The following is an 8,187-nucleotide window of genomic DNA, read 5'->3' on the forward strand; positions in this document are numbered from 1 at the left end:
CTGGGAAAACACCATAAAAAAAATTGACCAGAGTCTGGCGGGTGACAAGAAGTGAACAGGTGTGAGGGACAATCTCTGGAATCTGCTATCTGGCTTTTCAGGCTTATCCAATGTCAGTCACATTGTGATGATTTACTCTGGGTCACAATGAGCACAGGTGGTACAATCATCATCCAGTAGCCACCTAATATTATTCTGCCCGGTGATCTCTAGAACACATCTGGCCTTTTTTTCCTCCTTTCTTCCTGCTGTATGCCCTGATTCACCTTTCTTATACCTCTTTGTTCCCCCTGTTCCCACAGAGCCTCCAGCCTTCCTATCTAGGTTAGGACATCCTGGCTGAATAATGACTATATGGAAACAACTCACATCATGTCCACTTTGACCTGATGGTGTATTACAAAGCTTTTTAAGAAGATATTAATCCACTAATCATATGAATTATGGATATGAATTCAAAGTTGATTTTGAATGTTCACTCATTGACTGTGTACCTGTTTATTACTGAGCCATAAAAACAATTTCACAGAACTAAATATTGTGGTTTATATGTTTTTGGTTTTCATGCTTGATCCATGAAAGAGATTTTACAATTCATTATGTCACCCTCTTTAAATGCCCCTTGGTCATATTTTAAAAGGCCCTGGGACAAGGAGCCACAACACATTGAATGGAAAGACTATAAAAACTTCAGAACATTTGACGTAAAACTGATATATTATGTGATAATGTTTCTAGTAGAAACCAGGACCTCATTCATCATTAAAGACACTCCTTGGCTAAGTTCCATGCTGTTAGTTAAGGAAACTGTCACCCTCTTGTCACATTGCAGATTGTCATTTCTAGTCAGAGTGGGGCAATCTAGAAATTTTGGAGAAAAATGCTGCTATGAAAAATGAGTTTCATCAAACAAAGAATACAGGGAAAACTCAAACAGTGAACCCTCAGTCTGGAGTCCTCTGACAGCCTCAGTGTTATCCTGTATAAAATGAGGAGAGGGCCTATGAATCTATGATCCTGTTATACAATTTACTTTTCCTTGATCCTATATTCTTTGTATTTGCTTCATATGCTGGAGTTTACCTTAAAGCTAATAGACATTAAATAGAGATCTAGGAATAATAGTCTTTTGATTAGCATGGTGACTGGTTTTGCCACACCCTAGTGGGTTTCTAATTATCTCAGTGTGCATTTTGAAATGCTTGTTGGGGGCAGATACAGCACAAAAATCAATTCAAAATTATCTGAACTCACAGTAGTAGCCAACAGCAGTCAGCATTTGCCTGAGGTTGAGAGAAGGAGTTAGAAAGTCGAACAATGCCTTCCCTCTTCCTACCCCCATATCCAATCAGCACTGTATTTTGCCAAGTCCTCTTAGACAATATCTCTTGCATCTGTTCCTTTCCATTTGCTACACTGCCACCCTTACTGCAGCCTCCTTTCAGATCACCCTTGGTTTACTTTGAAAGCCCCTTGAGTGTTCTGTCTGCTTTATCCTGTCCATTTTTGGCTGTCCTATCATTCTTTTCAAAATGCAGATTGCTTTAATAAACAAAAAAGAAATATTTTTAGTGACTCTCCATCATTTCTGGGAAAATAATAACCCCTTTGCAATTAAATTAAGTGAAATCCTTTGGCTCTCAGCTTCCCTTCTCAGGCCTTAGCTTTTACTGTTCCCTCACAGGCATCCATCTCTTCAAACAGGTATACTGACTAATCCTTACCTATAGGTTGCAGTTTCCCACTGCTGCCATCAAGCTTTTGTTTTGATTTTGGCATCACCTTGGGAATTCTCAATTTTTTAAATTTTAATTCTGCATTTGCAGGGTATGCTTCCTACCTAGTCCTCTTTTAATTTTGTCTTCTTCTTTTTTTTTTTTTTTGAGCCTTCTCATGTCACTAAGCCTGAAGTAAACTCTCATTGAATTATTTTAACAATTACACACTTGGTCACAAATCATCAACTCCCTTATTTCTTAAGTATTTGTAATTTTTCATTATAAAAACAGTACAACATGAAAGAAACTCTTGAGAAATGGGGAGGGTCAAAGAGAGCAGAAGCTGATCCAGAATCCCAGGCCCCTAAACTGAAAGTGTTTTTTTTTGCAAAGGCATGGGTCTTTTGTCTGGTATATCATTTATAAGTTTGTGACCTTGAACCAGTACTTAGCATCTTGAAGTCCCAATTTTTTAATCTAGAAAGTAGAAAAAATAATATTACTCCTCAAATTGCTGTGATTATTAAATGAGATAATAAAGTGGAATTTGAGGAGAAATAGATCAACTGTGCTCAGGGAGCAGTAAATTTTCTAATATTAATATTTTTGTTTCGTTTCATATATGTATGTATATATATATATCAGTTATATAGCATGATTTCTTTAATCAGTCATTTTATATATTTTTCATTTTTGCTACCATCTTCACACATAATATTTAAAATACCCTTGTAGCAATTTGTGGTGTGGATGCAGCGTACTTTGCTTAATCACTCCCCTACTATTAGGTACTCGGTTGCTTCTTCTGTTATTATAGACAATGTTTTGATGAGTATTTTATGCACAAAAATTTCCCTCCATTTGGATGATTTCCTTGAAATAATTTCCACAAATGAGAATTTTAAGGAAATTAGCATGCATATTGTTATGGATTTTAAGCTACCAATTGTTTACACACAGCAACAATTTTAAACACAAACTAATTCTGTGTATTATCCCCTAATTTTAAAGTTAATATATTATTTTAAACAGTAACTATATTTTTCCTTTAAATACTGTATTAGAACATTTTTTCACATGTTGATTTACTACACTATCTTATTTTATAAAATTGTTTCTTGTTTTTTTGCTATTTTATCTATTAAGATGTTAATGCATTTATCTCAATTTCTATGGGCTTTTTACATAGACTACAAGGAGTAGTATTTTGCCTGTTATTTTTGCTGTCATATTCTCTTGATCCACTACTTACTTTTAAAATTTTGAATTTGATGGGCACAGTGGCACATGCCTGAAATCCCAGTGGCTCAGGTAGGTGGAGGCAGGAGGTTCAAGGCCAGCCTTAGCAAAAGTGAGGAGCTAAGCAACTCAGTGAGACCCTGTCTCTAAATAAAATACAAAATAGGGCTGGGGATGTGGCTCAGTGGTGGAGTGCCCTGCGTTCAATCCCCAGAACAAAATAAATACATAAATAAAAATTTTAAATTAAGAAGTTTTACATTTGTGTGAAACTTAGTATGTTGGTATTTTCCAATAGAATTGATTTTATTAATTTTCAGTCTTAAAAGTTATTCTACAATCCGCTGCATTTGACAGCCTCTCAATTGCTATGTTGCAATATTATTTTATTTAACTATTTTCAATCTAGATCATAAACTCTCTAAATTCAGCTATCCTGTCTTATGCTAAAGGCAGAGTAGATAAAGGACTGGCTTGTGAGTTTGAATCCCTGTGCTTGAGCCCATGTAATTGCTATATAACTTCAAATATTTCCAATAATTTCTTTCAGTTTCTATAAAACAGACCCTCCACTCTACTTTTTCAAAAGTTATTAGGAAAATGAGATGTGGTAATAAACATATGAAAGTTTTGTTACCCCTGATGCCCCATTAAACAAACTGGTTAGAATTTTTCATGTGCTCACACTGCTTACCACAGTGCTGCCATGACAAGAAGTTCTCAATAATTTTGAATTTAATGGGAATAATCACATATTAAGAAAAAGATTAGAGAAATAACTGTTTTATGTGCTTATATTAGCCATGACTACTGCCTATTCATTCTATATTTTCTAGTATAAAAGAGATTGTAAATGTTCTACCCCACTGTAAGATCTGTGTCTTGCTTGATTTGGGAAATTTGGTAACCTTGACCATGAATTTGTTAATAACTTTCAGGCAAGTAATTTTGAATTTAGTTGTTTTTTGATCTTTAACCATTAACCCAATATGCAAATTCACTTTAAGGACATCTTGTAAATTGTATATGTGTTACAAAGTGAAGAATAATCCATGCTTGTGAAAATAAGTTCTAAGCAAAAGATAATCTGAAAATGAAAGTTTGAAGTAGTATTTAAGAACACAAGAGTTCATTCTAGTTCCTATATTAGTCAGGGTTCTCTAGCGGAACAGACTCAATAGGAAACATGATCATAAAAATGGAATTTATTAGATTGGCTTACATGATTAGAAGCTGAGTAGTCCACAATGGCTGTCTATAGGCTAGATAGCTGGAAGAACCAATAGCTGTACAGTCCAAGAAGTTGAAGTCTCAGAACAAAAGGGCTTGTGGTGAGGCTGAACAACATGGCAGAAGACTGTGACAGAGGGAAGCAGCTTACATGATGATTCAGAAGCAGAAAGACACTCCACTTGCCAGATACAAAATATAGACTCCAAAGGCAAATATATACTCCACCTCCTCCAGTCATGTCCAACCCGCCTTCAGTTACCACTCAGGGAATCCCTTTAGGTGATTAATACACTGATTGTGTTAAAACTATCATAACCCAATAATTTCTCCTCTAACCCTTCTTGCATTGTCTCACACATGAGGTGTTGGGGGACACCTCACATGCAAACCATAACACATATTAATTATCCCTTCCCTTTGATTAAAGTCAATTATGAATATGTTCATCCTCCCCACTAGACTTATATTCCCTAAGTATAGAATTTATATTTTAGTTTTCTTTTCATTTCTCTCAGTGCCCTGCATAAAGGGTGTGCTCAAGAAAAGCTTTATTAATAAATATTGCAAAATGAATAAATGACTGAAAAATCTCTGGCAAAATGGTCAAGTAAAGACAAATTTATTTTTAATATCTTCTTAAGTATTGTTTCTCTTTTAATCATTTCCCACTCGCACTCCTTTCCCTGAAACACTTTTGTCATGCTAATCACTGATACGTCTAGGTACTATATGGTGGTGACCTCAAGAATATGAGGGTAGTCTTTTTGTCATTTCTTAATGTAATGTATCTACCAACTGCTGCCCATAGAGTTGAACCAGCTGAATCAATTAATATTTCTGTAGAGCATGTGAGGTGCGGCCTGAATTTCCTGTCCCTGCTTTATAGCATGACTATGTAGATGAGCCATGGCAAATCAGACAAACTGTGTACTTTCTCTTGTCTGATTTGACTGCACTCAGATAAAGTTTCTTCTTTACCAGGCACAATGACTTTTCCCCTTCTGTCCTCCTGATTTTACTAAAAAAATAACTTTCTCCTTCTTGGCCATCGTTAATATTTGAATTAACAGTGAATTATTTAACATCAACTCTTGTTACCTGTGGTGACTTATTGTTCAGAAGGCCCTCAAAGGGTTGGATGTTTTCCAGAAAATATTCAAAATAGTAGGAAGCAAACATTTATCATAAAAAGACAAGCTAACATTGACATATATGTATAGAAAATTCTAATATTCACTTGAAACAACCAAATTAAACTAAAAACTTTAGGGTTTAATGTCTTAGCATGGTCATTGAAAGTCAGAGAAGTTGGAAAAATGAGATGACAAAAGATCTCAAAATCACGAAAAAGTCATTTAAAAATACTAATAATTCTCATATAATAGATAATAAAATATAATCTTTTACTATTATCTCATATTGATATAGTTGCCACAGACCCTGAAAATTTCAACTGTGAGCACGGATTCTTTTATGTGATTAACTTGATAATTGCTTCATGTTGAAATACTGGAAGGAATGAAAACATTGCTTGACACTAAAATTCCATCATAAATCATTGAGGATATTTCTTCTTGAAGTCAGCCTCTGTCTCAATCATCCTATCAGTTTAGGTACATGAACTACAAAACCATAAAAAAACAGCCTAACTTCACTTTGAAACATTTCAAGGTCTTAAGGTTTATGTAAGCAAAGCTTTCAAAGCATCACAATTCTGGGGTCTACTGGTAGGGTGGAGGGTAAGGTGAGGGAGAATCTAAGTTGACAAGAACTGATATAGTTCTTAGGATTGACATCATGGTATAGAGAAAGCAGAGAATTTAGTCAGTGAACCACAGTTTGGCTCCCTATATTTAAAAATCTGCATATAACCTTTTTTAAAAAATATTTTTAGTTGTCAATGGATCTTTTTTATTTTAGTTATTTATTTGTATGTGGTGCTGAGAATCAAACCCAGGGCCTCACACAGGCCAGGCAAGTGATCTACCACTGAACCACAACTCCAGCTCTCTGTATATTACCTTTGACAAGTGACTTTATTTACCTTGCATGTTAACAGAGTTGCTTTCAACATCAAATAAGACAAAGTGTATGAAAAATCTTTGTAAGCTACACAGCACTATCCAATTAAGGATTTTGTTATGTAATATATTTTCAATATATTAATGAATTAAATTAAAGAAAGAATATATAAAGATCATATATATGGATCAGAAGATTTAATATTGTTGAGAAGTCAATGCTCCTTGCAAGAACCTACAGATTTATTGTAATTCCTATCAAGATCCCAACTGTATTTGTTTTATTTTCAGTAATTAATATGATGATGGTAAAATTAACATGCAAAAGCAAGATACCCAGATTGGGTCTCTCAACAGTTTTGACAAAGAGCAGTTAGAGGACTCACATTTTCCAATTTCAAAACTTACTGAAAAGTTGGGGTAAAAACTGGGTGGTTCTATCTCTCACCCTGCACAAAACTCAATTCAAAATGGATTAAGGACCTAGGAATTAGACCTAGGACCCTTCACCAAATAGTAAAAAAAGTAGGCCTGAATCTTCATTATGTTGGGTTAGGACCAGACTTCCTTAACATGACTGCCAAAGTACAAGAAATAAAAGCAAGAATCAATAAATGTGATGATTCAAATTAAAAAACTTTTTCTCAGCAAAGGAAATAACCAATAATGTGAAAAAGGAGCCTACAGAGTGGGAAAAAAAATCTTTTCCACACACACTTCAGTCAGAGCACTCATCTCCAAAATTTATAAAGAAATTAAAAAACCTTACACTAAAAATACAAAAAACCCAATCAATAAATGGGCAAGGAACTGAGCAGACACTTCAGAGAAGAAGATATACAGGTGATCAACAAATATATGAAAAAGTGCTCATCATCTCTAGTAATTAGAGAAATGCAAATTAAAACCACCCTAGGATTTCATCTAACTCCAATTAGAATGGTTACTATCAAGAATACAAGCAATAATAAGTGTTGATGTGGATGTGGGAAAAAAGACACATTCATACACTGCTGGTGGAGTTGAAAGTTGGTGCAGTCACTCTGGAAAGCAGTATGGAGATTCCTTAGAAATCTTGGAATGGAACCACCATTTGAACCAGCTATCCCACTCCTTGGCCTATACCCAAAGGACTTAAAATCAGCATACTACAGAGATACAGCCACATCAATGTTCATAGCAGCTCAATTGACAATAGCTAGATAGTGGAACCAACCTAGATGCCCTTCATTTGATGAATGGATAAAGAAACTGTGGTATATATACACAATGGAATATTACTCAGCCATAGAGAAGAATAAAATGATGACATTTGCTGGTGAATGAATGGAGTTGGAAAATATCATGCTAAGCGAAATAGCCAAGCCCAAAAAACCAAAGGCTGAATGTTTACTCTGATAAGTGGATGATGATACATAATGAGGAGGGGGCTGGTGGGGGGGCAAGAGAAGAATGGAGGAATTTTGGATGGTGTAGAGAAAAATGGGGTGGGAAGAGGTGGAGGAAGAAAAGATAGTAGACTGAGACAGACATTGTTACCTTATGTATATGTATGATTACATGAATGGTGTGAATCCACATTGTGCACAACCATAGAAATGAAAATTGTACCCCATTTGTGTACAGTGAATCAAAATGCAGTCAGCAAAAATAAAAAAAAGAAAAAAGAAAAAAAAAACTGGGTGGTTTCTGGCATAAAGATAGACATATAGCTCAATCAAAGAGGATTTAGTGCCCAGAAAGAAACAGTTGTATTTATGGTAAACTGATGCCAAAAAGTGGTTAAGGCCACTCAGTGGGGAAATGATTAGTCTTTTCAACAAATAATTCTGGGACAACTGTATATCCATACACAAAAGAATCAAGTTGGAACCCTTTCCTCATATCATGCACAAACATTAACTCAGGGGGATAAAACAATATGAGACAAAATTATAAAATTCTTAGAACAAAATGACTCAATTTTTTGACCTTAG

This window comes from Sciurus carolinensis, chromosome X, assembly GCF_902686445.1.
Source record: "Sciurus carolinensis chromosome X, mSciCar1.2, whole genome shotgun sequence".
Taxonomy (NCBI): Eukaryota; Metazoa; Chordata; class Mammalia; order Rodentia; family Sciuridae; genus Sciurus; species Sciurus carolinensis.